Source organism: Ambystoma mexicanum, chromosome 12 (genome assembly GCF_040938575.1).
Source record: "Ambystoma mexicanum isolate Mex_15411 chromosome 12, UKY_AmexF1_1, whole genome shotgun sequence".
Taxonomy (NCBI): Eukaryota; Metazoa; Chordata; class Amphibia; order Caudata; family Ambystomatidae; genus Ambystoma; species Ambystoma mexicanum.
Window position 1 is genome coordinate 53,297,751 of NC_090936.1, and position 13,549 is coordinate 53,311,299.

A 13,549-nucleotide genomic window follows, 5' to 3' on the forward strand; every position below is an offset into this window, starting at 1 on the left:
CACACAAGACTGGTATGGACCAAGATCGTAGACCCTCAAAATAATTCAAGGGCATATGCACGGCGCAAGAAGTGTTTCAAGCTTTTGGTGCTTTTCGCATGGTGGAAAGAGGTGGGGCCGTGCCCTTCTGTCCAAAGACGCAATATAATGCCTCTGCAGTAATTTAAGCATGGACGAGCCTCTGGAACAGGGTTGTCCAACTCCAGGACTGGAGGGCTGGAAACCTGACAGATTTTCATGATATCCATCCATCAATATTCATGAGGACATATTTGCATGCATTTAGAATCCTTGTATGCAAATTTATTTCATGAATATTAATGAGAGGAATGATGAAAATCCAACATGGATCCGGCCCTCGAGACCTGGAGTTGGACAACCCTGTTCCAGAGGAGAGCCTACGCCTACCACCAAAACAAATTCTCACTCTGGAGGGGGAAAACCACAGACACACCCCCCCCCGCCACCCCACACTCGTGCAATTAGCAACAATTACAAAATGGTACAGCATTTAATGGGCAAACGCATTAATCAACAGCAAAGACTAATAAAGACAAACAAGGTGACTGCATTCCACAGAAGCCCTTTGCATATTTCTCTAGCCACACTCAGAAAGGGAGGGTAGCAGTATAAATATTATACCTGGACTAATAATGGATTAGGTTTCCCAAATGAACAATCACACAAAGTAATTAAATAGTTTGAGGTGTGTAGAAATAAGAACAATTATATCCATTTAAAAATAAAAAAATAAAAATGTTTCAAAAAGTCTAACCTGAAACTTAAAGGTGAATCAAGTCTTTTAAATCAGAATCCACATTTGCACTAGTTCATCTCGATTCTCCATCTTGGTGAACGCCTCAAAGGAAACAAACAAATGGGGTACATGACCTGCATCAGTCCATTCCTTTAATACTGCCTATGCTTAAACAACAGAGTTTGAATTTACGATTCGAGAGTCCAATTTTTATAGTGATCTTCTCCACCCATCTCGTCTTCCCTTTTACAAACACTGCAAAGAAGACAGTATACAGAAATCCTCACTGAGCTCGCATCATGTAAACACAAGAGAGGCTGGGCTGGTGAATTGTTTCACTGGCGGGTGTGTGAAACCGGACGGTATTCTCCCACCTGCTCCCACGAAATATTCCACTGAGGTGGCCAGGGAAGGGGCATCGCTTTTGCATCCCGACCCTGGGTGTGGACAAGCAAGGGAAGATCACCTGAGTGGACGGTCACAAGGGATTGGAAGGAGAATACCCAAAGGTGAGACAAGGGGCTCCCCCTCTCCCCATTTACCATCAGAAACCCATTCCTCTGCCTTCATAGGATATTTCCAATCCATTCTATCTCCCTCTCCCATATTCAACTAATACTCGAAAAAAGAAGAGGCATCCGAGAGTAGTTAGGACTGCCCATAGAAAGAACATGGGGAAAGTAAGGCAAACCTACTGTAGAAGCTCCTCAATTTTTGTCTCACTAATAGAGTCAGGAATTCTATAATGAGCACTTACACCCAACTCCACTTGACTCTCTTTCTATGACTGAAAGACAGGCATATCCTGTTAATTGGGGTATTGACGGCCAGGCAAAACCAGCCCCGACCACACACCTGCAGCCCATTGATACAACACAGTTGTATAAAAGGGGACTGCTGAGAAGGCAGCCAGAGAAGCAGTTGGGAGAGCAGAAGGGAGACTGTGTGGCTGAGTCCAGCAGGGGATCCCTTCTCAGTCCCAAGCCAGATTTTGGAACTAAAGCAAAGCGAGCTGTGAATCCTGAAGGAAGCCGAGAAGCCAAAGAGCAGGGAGCTGAAGGGAGAGGAGCCTGGAGGATCCAGAATAGAGAGGCGTGCCACAATGCTTGACCGGTGCCTGTGAGGGGCTGCAGCGCGGCTATGTAGCCATGTCTCCAGGGAGCCGTGTCCTGCTGGCGGTGTGTGGGGAATGCCCGTACCCTTGGGACGTGTGCCGGTCTCAAGGGGATCTGAGGGGGAGGCAGTGAGGCAGGCAGTGAGGCCCTGACCACCTTCCCATATGCCCTGAGAGGACCACTCGCTACCTGGTGAGTTTCAAAGGGGAAAATTATGAGAAACTTGGGATCGTGTGACTAGCTGGAGCAGGAGGGGAGAAAGACAGATTTATGAAAAGCAGCATGGAGCGGAAAGCAAAAAAAGACAAGATACGTATGAATCCTTTTGTGAACTTGAAGTCCACTATTGTCTATAGGGAGAGGGGCATTGTGGATCTTGTAGCGAGGAGCCAAGTTATATGAAAAAGCCAAAGGGGTCTGGGACATGTATATATGAGAAAGCTAAAGGGGGGTGGGACCCATGTAATAAAGAAGAAACACAAGCATTGCCTCAGCCAAATGGAAGTCAGTATTGTTTCAAGGAAAAGCATAAAGGTGAACAGAAATGTGCGAGGGACCCGAAAGTGAAGGAAATGTGCAAGTGAGCACCGGAAGGCGAAAAAAAGTAAACAGGAAGTGTGCGAGTGACGTGAAGTGAAGGTGCAAGTGAGCACAACAAAGTGGAAGCTAACCAGGGGGTGCAGGAAGCACCTGGAAGAAGAAAGGATCAAAGAGAAGCAAGTATAGGAAATACAGAGAGGGGCGAATGATCAGAGTGGTCGCGCTTAGCACGAGCCAAGAACCTAGTGTTTTCAAACGTTTCCGATATTTCCCCCTGAGACGGTTGTGTGCAAAAGGAACTGTAAGTAAGAGAAAAGCACATCTTAACAAGTTGACATTTTGTGTTTGAAACTAGACTGGTGTTTTGGAATTGAAAGGGCCTGAGCTTGGGAAGGCATAAGAGAAACTGTGTTGTTAATGTGAACTTGTGTTTGAAACTGAAGGGACCTGAGCTTGGGGAAGGGAAACCTAAGAGGCCTAACAGAAGGCTTTTTTAGATAGGTTAAGATGTTGTGTTTTACAGCATACTTTTGGTGGCAAAGGGGTCCAAAAAGGAATCAAATGTACAATTGGCTTTGTAGTTTACCATATGAAACAAATTCAATAGATGCAGGGTCACCAACAATACACATGAGCATTTTTACGATGGCTTTGCCTACAATATATACCAGCATTGTCACTGTAAAATGCACTACATGCCTACCCTCATAAATTATGTCAGTATTTAACCCCTCAGGGAAACATTTTAGTGCTGATGTGCCAATATATTCCAGTATTCACAATGCAAAACCACACTATGTTGATTGTGTCAATAATGCCAGCACTGCTGCTGTAGGAAAGGCATTCCATACATGCAGTGCAACATATTCTAGAACTGCCCTTGTAAGAACACTTGTTGGGTGTGCTCAGCAATACCGTTATTATACATGCTGTGCCAACATATTCTAGTACTGCCCTTGTAAGAACACTCTTGTTGGGTGTGCTCAGCAATGCCGTTATTATACATGCTGTGCCCACATATTCTAGTACTGCCCTTGTAAGAACACTCTTGTTGGGTGTGCTCAGCAATGCCGTTATTATACATGCTGTGCCCACATATTCTAGTATTGCACTTGTAAGAACACTCTTGTTGGGTGTGATCAGCAATGCCGTTATTAATCATGCTGTGCCAACATATTCTAGTACACTCCCTAGCTAATTATCGACCCCATAGTGCAAATGGGGGTATTCTGGCAACAGGACTAGGAGACATTTACTATAGTAATACAACCCTTGAATTTAGAATTGAAAATAGATTTAGCTGTGCCCACTCAACCAGAATTATCCACTTTATCCCAAATCTGAGGCTATTATCACTCCTATTCCCGATGGATTCTCTGCATAGGTGGCCAGGGAAAGGCCATGGCTTTTGGATCCCGACTCTGGTGGTGGACAAGCCAGGGAGGATCACCAAGGTGGAGGGTCTTTAGAGACTGGGAGCGGGGGTCCTTTGGTGAGACATGGTATCCCCTTTTTCCTAATAACGCACTCACTCCTTCTCCAACCTTTATGGGTTATTTAAACCAGCTTCCCTTATTTTGTCTCAGTCATGCTATTCCTGTACTGAGACAAGGAAGAGACGACTGCGAGGCACACACACCAACATACAACCACACCACTCTGATACTGAGAGAATTGAGAGACGACTAGGAGGCATACACACCAACATACAACCACACCACTCTGGTACTGAGACGAGTAAGAGTGCCTCAGAGGAATACCACTACAAAGATCGGGCATGTCACATTAATAGGATTAATTATAGTCATGCAATTGAAAGAGAGGACTCACACCTGCAGCTCATTCACCCACCACAGGTGTATAAATGGTGGGAAGCCAAACAAGCACAGAGAGGAGGGAGAGAAATGTGAGACACCGCGGTGAGCTGTTGTCGTGTGACGAGGGCCTGAATACCAGGGACTGCAGAGGCTGGTGGCCTGAACTGGGGGGGTGTGAGAACAGGAGTTCTCTGGTATAACTGCAAGGCAAGACAAGGTGGCATGCTGAGGGGCCGTCCTTCTAATGAAGAGACAGAGTGCTTGTTCTCCTGATGCGCTGTGAGAGCGCGGGAGTGTCTCAGGGGCAGAAAAGGGAACCCAGGAGGCAACCGAGTTGAAGCAAGTCCAGCACGATATGCAAAATGTCTGCAGAGGAAGCAGGTGAGTTTCAGAGACCAGGAAACCTGGTGTGAAACTGACCTGAGCGATGTGAAGGAACCAGCGATTGTGCAAGTATACTACGTAGCCGAGTGGTCGCAGGGTCTCAAAGAAGCGTAACACGTTCTCGAAAGTCTCCGTCTGAACTGTTCAGTGAATTAACAATCACGTGAAGTGTTAAAGAGACTGCGCACCTTGAGACCAGGAAAGGGGCAGTGCCGAAAGGGACCATCTTGAGAAACAGACATTTCAATGGTATAAATGAAAAGAAATCTTTATTGCTCAACCTTATAATACCTACAAACCTATTTTGAACATTGAAAGTAGATCGCTCTTTTTTCTAAATACTGGATTGAATGCAGGACAACCAGCAGAAGGTGAAGACCAGAAATTGGGAATCATTTGAGCCTATTAACACTGTGAATTATTTTGAACTTGAGAAAGGGAACCCGAGCATTTCTACTGTGAATTATTCTGAATTTAGGAAGGGAGCCTCAGTATCATTACTGTGAGCTATTCTGAACTTGGGGAAGGGAACCCCGGTGTTTCTGTTGTGTACTGCCTTTAACCTGGGAAAGGAACCCTGGGTCCTGATTCAAACCATTTTCCTTTTTGTCTACGAAGGATAATTTTGAGAGTGTGTTACAAAACTACACTACGCTTGGGGAAGGGGCAGAAGTTTGGGTTAAACACTGTTTGATTTTGGTTGCTGACATCCCTACACATTGTATAGATTAGTTGTGAGGGCAAGGATAGGTTTTGGACACGGTCAGATTCTTAAGTGTAACTGTTTGACTCTGACTTTCCATAGTTTCATGTAGGCAGGGAAATCCCACCTTAGCATTGGGCAAGTTAGGCATTTTTCCATCCTGACATTTAAGTTAATAAAAGTGTTTATTTTGAGATTTGAATCTGCTGTCTGTGTCCTTCTTCATGATGCCTTCACAGACTTTGCAACAAGCCCCAACAAAGCGAACAGGCAATTTCACATGGACCCATTTGGTGCTAAACAGGGATAATAAAAGTGTCAGAGCTGAAGGCCAATACATCTCATGGAAGCAATGGTTTGAGGCAAGACTCTTAGACATGTGTGAGGTCTGCAGAGAATGTAAGATGATTGCAATTCAGGACCTACACAAAGTCAAAAATCCGGAGCTGCCATTACTTTGGGGGAGCATACGGAGGTCAACAAGTCTTTCAAATGTAACAAACCCCACAAAGTCTTGACCTTGATCTAACATCCAGAAGCAGGGCCTGCTGCCTCATCCTTGTAGTTGGACCTGCTCAGTGACAGGACTCAGGAAAAAAAAAGTACCAGTGAAGACTGAGCTTGAGCTGCAAATGGACTTTCAGTGCAATTGGTTGCCAGAGGATCCTAGCAGTGACCCGCTCTAGCAGAGTGAGTGTACAGTCAGTTTACCACCAGCAAAGACGATTGCTTTGTACTTACTGGACACTTTATTAGACCACAAGACCACTCCGGGGGGAGAGGAGCGAGTGATGCTAGTGCCATCTACAGAATAAAGTCTATCGACGCTGGTTTATCGACTGTCTCAAAGTAAAGCATCTATTGGAAGAAACTAACAATGAGTAAGCCATAGTCTAAACATTGCCAAGTGGCTTATTCTGTGCCACTGGAAGTGGTAGGTCAACTCCAAAGACAGAATGTTGGACTGCAAGTATGCCCATGTTGGCACAATTGGATAGCCTGAACCACAATGAAGATGGACAGAAAGGAACCTTGTAAAGGCTCTGGGGCCTGTAGGAGTTACTCCGAGGTGACAGTGCTTGGTTTAGCTTCATGGACTCAACGTTTGTCTCTCTGTCAACACTTTTTTCTCTCTGTTATGTATGCTCGCCATTTTCTTTTCCTCAACTTGCCATTGAACTACTGGGCATGTTCCACATTTTCTTAATTTGTTTGCTTTGATGTTATGCTATAATTACATTTGAAATATGTTGGGGAGTCACAGTGGAGTGCTGTGTTTTTTTATGGGCGTCTTAGGATGTGAGTCATGGATAGTATTAGTTTCAGGGTGTATGCATTGTTACACAAGTATGGCCTATCATATCGTATCTTACAACTATAAGTGCTAGGCAAAGTTCATTTTTTGCTATGTGAATTGGTTGTGTACGCTTCTTTTGTCTGTACCACACAGCTGATCAACAAATCATATTTTTAATTTAGAAAATGGTTAATTCCCAGGGCTGCAATAAAGCAGCGTACCTGCCTATTGTATACCCCGAAACCCAATACTCCAAACAAAAGAAAATAAAAACTAACAGGTATGCATGCATCTGACCCTGTATGCCAACTGTGCTGCTCACACAATGTGCCCAGACCCGTGGAGTGGGCAGTACCTTCCGTCAAAAATGGGATTAGCCATAACGTAATTACAAGGGAAATCCATATTTTGGAATATTACATATATTCTTGCCTAAAAATATGCCAGTCAAATATGCAAGATAAGTTTTATTCACGACTTTCAAAAAATGGGTGAAAATTCTCTCCGCTTAAATTCTTATTGGGATCGAACGCTGCGCGTTCACTTGATTTCATGCAGTGGCTATTTGGGAAGTTCACACTAGTTTCTCTTGATACAAAGTCCATTGATAGGTCTATTTCTGTAACTCTAAACATAGCACAGATGTTGCCACAAATGTTTCAAAAGTTTGGACAGCAAGGGTTGTTGCAGCACTTTGGCTGCACTCACACTCACTTGTATGGTTTGCTTAGTTAAGAAGTACCAATGTTGCAAATTTGTGACAACTGTGTTCTGAGAAGGACGCAGTTCGAGAAAGCCGTTCTTGCCGATAAAAATAACATGTGGTGGTGTAAAGAGGCATTGGGCCTCATTTCGAGTAGGGCGTGGATAACTTTACCGGACCGCTCGACTGTGGGACTGCCGGTGGGGCAGCGAATGCTGGAGGTAAGCCAGGTGCCATACCGGCCAAAAAAGCCCTTGTTACCGCCACAAGCATTGCCAGTGGTGGTAACAATGGAGAATCCCTGCATGGAGTCCTATACAACTCCATGAATGCGGATTTGCACCGTACCACTGGCATCGTAATCCAGAATGGGTGCCGGGAAAATGCTAAGTACCAGATGCAGGTATCCTAGTCGGAATGAGGCCCATTTGCCATCTACAGCGCTGGGCAGGGCGAAGGTGTTAAGGGCTGACAGAAAACTCTAGCACATTCGGAACAGGCAGGCCAGGAAATCCTGCACCCTAATAACAGGAACAGTCAATGGCAAAGCCCGCTTTATTAACAATCCACATAAAGCAGGGAAGTGAACGTCGTTTTCATTATAATAATATCGTTTTGCTGAATGCAGACCAGGCATTAGAACACTGTGGCAAGGTCCTGAGCATGGTAACTTCCCTCAGACCTAAACCTAGGGATGGGCAAATGTAACCTAGTCTCCCACCAAAGTAATTCAACCAAGCCATGTTATTTCTGAGCCAAGGTAACCCATCCGCCTTTCTATGCATTGTAACTAAGCCATTATCTTGTAACAGCGCCTCGATGCCCTCGGGCAGCATGCGTGCTTTATAAACGCAAATAAATAAAATAAACTTTAACACTTAAATATAAGAATATTATAGAACAATAGTAAAATGGGCAACAGATGTAGTTTATAATAAATACAATTACCATTCTCCATCTAGAAGAAGGAACATGAAACACATGTGCATATGATTGCTCTAGGCAGGGCTGGGAGTTGTTTATGCAAACCCTGCCAAGGTACCAACCCCTAACCTCTTAGCAGTGGCACCAGCGTCTACGTGTTTACAGCCAGAAAGGTGTACCCCGGTGCCCCTCTGAAAGCAGAAACCCAAGGCTGCTGCCTTCCACTGCCTGGTGTTGACAGCAGCCCGAGGTTTAGAGGTCGCCTCGGATGTGCCACCATGACACATGTCTCTGCAGATCTCTGTGCAAGATCTGTGCCATCCAACTGCAAAACTCAAAACATGTTTTCCACTACTACTCCCATGACCCCACACTGGGGCGGATGGGATTTGTAGTTGCAGGTCCCCGGAAGAGGTGCCTGTGCCTGCCTTTACTCCTGAGTCTGAGCGCCGCCCTATGTGGTAAAAGTCTGCAGAGCTGAGGGGCGGTCATTTGAGGGGGATGCACTCTACAGTCTGGTGCATTGGGTGGATTTGTGCTCACTGTGGTCTTTGGTGGGTGTGATCCAGGTACAGTTTTGTGTCAAGCACTGGGGTTTGCACTGATGCAGGGACATTCCAAAACGTTTAATATGAAAAGCGCCAAATGTGTCAAAATGTCCAGTGAATTTAAAGTGACAGGGCCACACTTGAAAACCAATTTTCAATTTCCCTCAAGCGAATTATTTAAAACTGGGCCGGCGATGCCATTATGAGCCATCAGCTTATTAATAACCTATGATGCCAACCTGTGCACCGGCGCCTGCTGGCACCTTGAACTATTCGGACTGAAGGACAGTACACTTAGACAGATATTCAAGGCGCAGTCATATGCCTGCCCAATTTCATGAAAATATTTGGGGTGGCATTACAGAAGCTTTGCACTGGTGCAAGCGCAGTTAGAGCCCTGGTCCAAAAAGCATTCTTCCAATTCATTTTTGCACCAGGGCAAAGCCTGTCCTAGCACTAGTGGGAAACGTGCCATAGTGCAATGATATGTATTGAAAGAATGCGTATGTTGCACTCGGGTCATTTGCACTGTCACCGCTGCAAGTTTCTGTAATATGACCCCTGGTGTTTGCAGACCTGAGGAAGAACAATGCATCATTGCCTTGTAAGGACAGAGCGCACATCCCCAGTTATAATCCATGATCACACGTCAAGCGCGCATTTAATTAAATTAATAAAGGAGACAGCCAGCATAGAAGGGCCGTATTGCAGGGAGAGGGCCTGGCCGTGGTTTACAGGAAGTAGAGGATGTAATGGGAAACTAATGGGAAACTGGAGCCACTGTTTACATGGCTGGAAGGCCTCCTTCTGCGGGAGTGCAGAGCGGCCATGTTTAGGTAAGTGAGACATCTGGTCCTGAGGAAGTACTTCCTGTTCTGCTGGCGGAGGCCGCCTCATCACGTTACACAGACCATAGGACGCGCATAAGGCGCGGGCTGATGCTGTGCAGACCTGATAGAAGAGGCGGACCTGCGCCGCGGTTCCACCCCAGAAGCCCCAAGAAGGCCCCAGTAAGGTTGTGCAAGAGCCAGAAACCGAATATGAACAATAATATTGGGGCCGAACTATTTAAGCGAGTTAGGAATCCGGATATACATATAGACACACACACACACACACATACATACACACATATAATAGTTTTGCTCCCAAAAAGACAAGATGATACCTTAGTTAAACTAACAAAGTCCTTTATTTGCAAGCTTTTGTCATTTTCAAATTACTTCATCAGGCACAGGAAGAGAAAGACGCATAGGAAGCGAATGAGGTATAGGAAGTGAATGAGGCATGGGAAGAGAAGGAGGCATGGGAAGAGAAGGAGGCATGGGAAGAGAAGGAGACATAGGAAGAGAAGGAGGCACAGGAAGAGAAGGAGACATAGGAAGAGAAGGAGGCATACGAAGTGAATGTGACACAGGAAGAGACTGAGGCATAGGAAGAGAAGGAGACATGGGAAGAGACAGGCATAGGAAGAGAATGAGGCAAGAGAATGAGGCATAAGAAGAGAATGAGGCATATGAATAGAATGAAGCATAGGAAGAGAAGGAGACATAGGAAGAGAAGGAGGCATACGAAGTGAATGTGACACAGGAAGAGACTGAGGCATAGGAAGAGAAGGAGACATGGGAAGAGAAGGAAACATGGGAAGAGACAGGCATAGGAAGAAAATGAGGCATAAGAAGAGAATGAGGCATATGAATAGAATGAAGCATTGAAAGAGAAAGAGGCATAGGAAAAGAATGAGGGATAGGAAGAGAAGGAGACATGGGAAGAGATGGAGGCATAGGATGTGAATGAGGTATAGGACGTGAATGAGGCATAGGAAGAGAAGGAGGCATAGGAAGAGAAGGAGACATGGGAAGAGAAGGAAACATGGGAAGAGAAGGAAACATGGGAAGAGAATGAGGCAAGAGAATGAGGCATAAGAAGAGAATGAGGCATATGAATAGAATGAAGCATAGGAAGAGAAAGAGGCATAGGAAAAGAATGAGGGATAGGAAGAGAAGGAGACATGGGAAGAGACGGAGGCATAGGACGTGAATGAGGTATAGGACGTGAATGAGGCATAGGAAGAGAAGGAGGTATAGGACGTGAATGAGGCATAGGAAGAGAAGGAGGCATAGGAAGAGAAGGAGGCGTGGGAAGAGAAGGAGGCGTGGGAAGAGAAGGAGACATAGGAAGAGAATGGGCCATAGGAAAGGAATGGAGCACAGGAAGAGAATGGGGCATAGGAAGTGACTGAGGCATAGGAAGAGAATGAGACATAGGAAGAGAATGGGCCATAGGAAGGGAATGGAGCACAGGAAGAGAATGGGGCACAGGAAGAGAATGGGGCACAGGAAGAGAATGGGGCACAGGAAGAGAATGGGGCATAGGAAGAGAATGAGGCACAGGGAAAGAATGAGGCATAGGAAGAGAATGAGGCATTCGAAAATTACAAAAGTTTGCAAATAAATTACTATTTATGTATTTAGGCATTTATAAAGCACGCCAGGCTCAGGGGCATCAAGGCGCATAGGTATAGACAGCATATCAGATATAACCTGTAAAAGAAAACAAGGACAGACTTTAGTGGTATAAAGTACGGCTTGAAGATTAAGGCGACGGAATGATGGCCATCACTTTGTGTTTTCAGAGAAGAGCAGGGTTTTAAGATGCTTGTGGAATGACCAATACGAGTGTTCAAGTCTCAGTGATGACAGGGGATTGTTCCAGTACTTGTTGGCGATGAACGGGAAGCTCGTTCCTCCAGCTCTTTGGAGGCAGAATCTGGGGGTGCTGAGACAATTTGTGTGGGTTAAGCGAGTAAGCCTGATGTTTGAGGCTTTTGAGGACTTAGAGGTGAGGTATCTTGGAACGGAATTTGACATACATTTGTGGGCTATGGCTAGAGTTTTGAAACAGAGGTGCTCTTTGATGGGGAGCCAGTGAGCATTTCTCAGAGCCAGCGACATATGATTTTTTTTGCAATGTTTGCTAGCCTAAGGTATCATCATTTTAGAGCAACACTTTTTATATTACCATTGGCTAAGACGGGCCAAGAAAACTGAACTCTATACATAAGTATCTCCATACAAACAGGGAATGGATTTTATAAGTCACTGGCCAAACCTCTATGCATTGTAAATCAAGCACATCGGAATGAGGGCCTCATTTTCCATTATGCACCATAGTGCCAGTACACAGGGTACTGTCACTTAGGGCCAGTGCTTTAAGATCGGATTTTGAGGTGAGGGTGCTTAGGGGTCCCCAATATAATATTTGAGGGATGTACCTGAGAAGAGTCTTGCATTAATAAGAGCAAATAAAAAAAATCCACTTTAAAAGAGGCGTAGACTATGCAAGTGGCCAGCAGCATATCAAACAGTCAAAATGGTTGGTCTATTAACTTCCAGGCTATTATGCAAGTCTATGCAAAAAGGACGAGCATACTCGTCCTTGGCACTTAATGTACCTGGCATAAAAGAGAAAAATCCATTAAAAAGTTGTAATGGATAGGATACAATGAAGCAAAAGTTGAGGCAATATTCAAATAATAAAAACGCACAGCAAACCTGTGCAGGTTACAATCGCGTTATTATAGATCAAGGAGTTAAAGCGCATGCTGCTAAGAGGGGTGTACCTCGCCTTTCCACCCCACTTAAAAAGCTTGAGGGGTTAATGTGCCTTTTGCAGAGATCTGCAGGTAACATCCTAAGAGAGTATCTATCCCTCTACCCAACACTGGAGCTATGGACTCACTTTCACTATTCCAACCCATCTCCAAAAACTAACTCCAACAATTCCCCCAATTTACAGACCGTGTAAACCACTATCCACAGTGCCTTGTTTTTGCACAGAAAGCTGGAATAACACGTTTTCCTTCTCACAGCGCTCTACAGTAATCGCAGAGGTCCAAAAGTCTCAAACTGGCTTTGTGTTTCTAAGCCTTCCGGCACTGAATGTTAAGCGCGGCAGAGGCATCATGTTGCGAGAGGAGGAAAAATCTGTTTATCAGGGGTTTGCAACCTTTGTTGTTGTACACTAAAACTCCCACAATCATTCCCCATTGACTATGCTGGAGAAGGCCGAAAGGAGTTGTAGTCCAAAACATCTACAGAGCCAAAGCTTGCATACACATGCTCCCAATGGGCCAGGAGGGCCCCATCTCCAGGCCTAGCTTAAATCTTTCCCCAAAGGCCCCGTCCAATGGAAAACCCTCCTTATGTCCACCACCACTACTTAAATCTGCTGGAAATGTGTTGTGTCCTGGCACGTAAGTGACCTTGTTGTACAGCAACGGCAGAGTGATAGCTCCGGGTGAGTGAGCGTGGGCAGTGCCCGTCTGGATTAGGGCAGAGGGGAAAGGAAGAAAGGCACACGAGTCCTGTGGTTTTTGCAGGGACAGCGCGGTGGGCCCAAGGATACTTGTGCATGAAATGCAACCCTAATCGCCATAAATCGAGAGGATAGCTCAGGTGCAACGTGCTCGGCTTGGAAGCAAGACGACACAGAGCCCTACTGGTTCGGTACGCGCGTAGAAACCTCTGGGTATTAAGCGCGTTATAAATAACCTATCATATATCATAATGTACATCCTGTTGAATGCAGTGCCTTTCCACAGCGCCAGTGCTTAATTCGTGGGGGTGTTTGCCAGGGCCCAGCACCAGCACTTATTTCTGAGCCCCGGCACTTATTGTCTCAAACTCCTTTCAATAATTAATGATGTGGCGTTTTGACAGCTTTATTATTTTAACTTTCAGTCACATAAGAAGCACCTAT

General features: G+C 45.3%; 1 protein-coding gene across 1 annotated transcript in view; it reads right to left on the reverse strand.

The window, feature by feature from the left end:
* CTTNBP2 (cortactin binding protein 2) overlaps positions 1-13,549 on the reverse strand; it is a 592,842-nt gene that overhangs the window by 560,455 nt on the left and 18,838 nt on the right. The window lies entirely within an intron of this gene.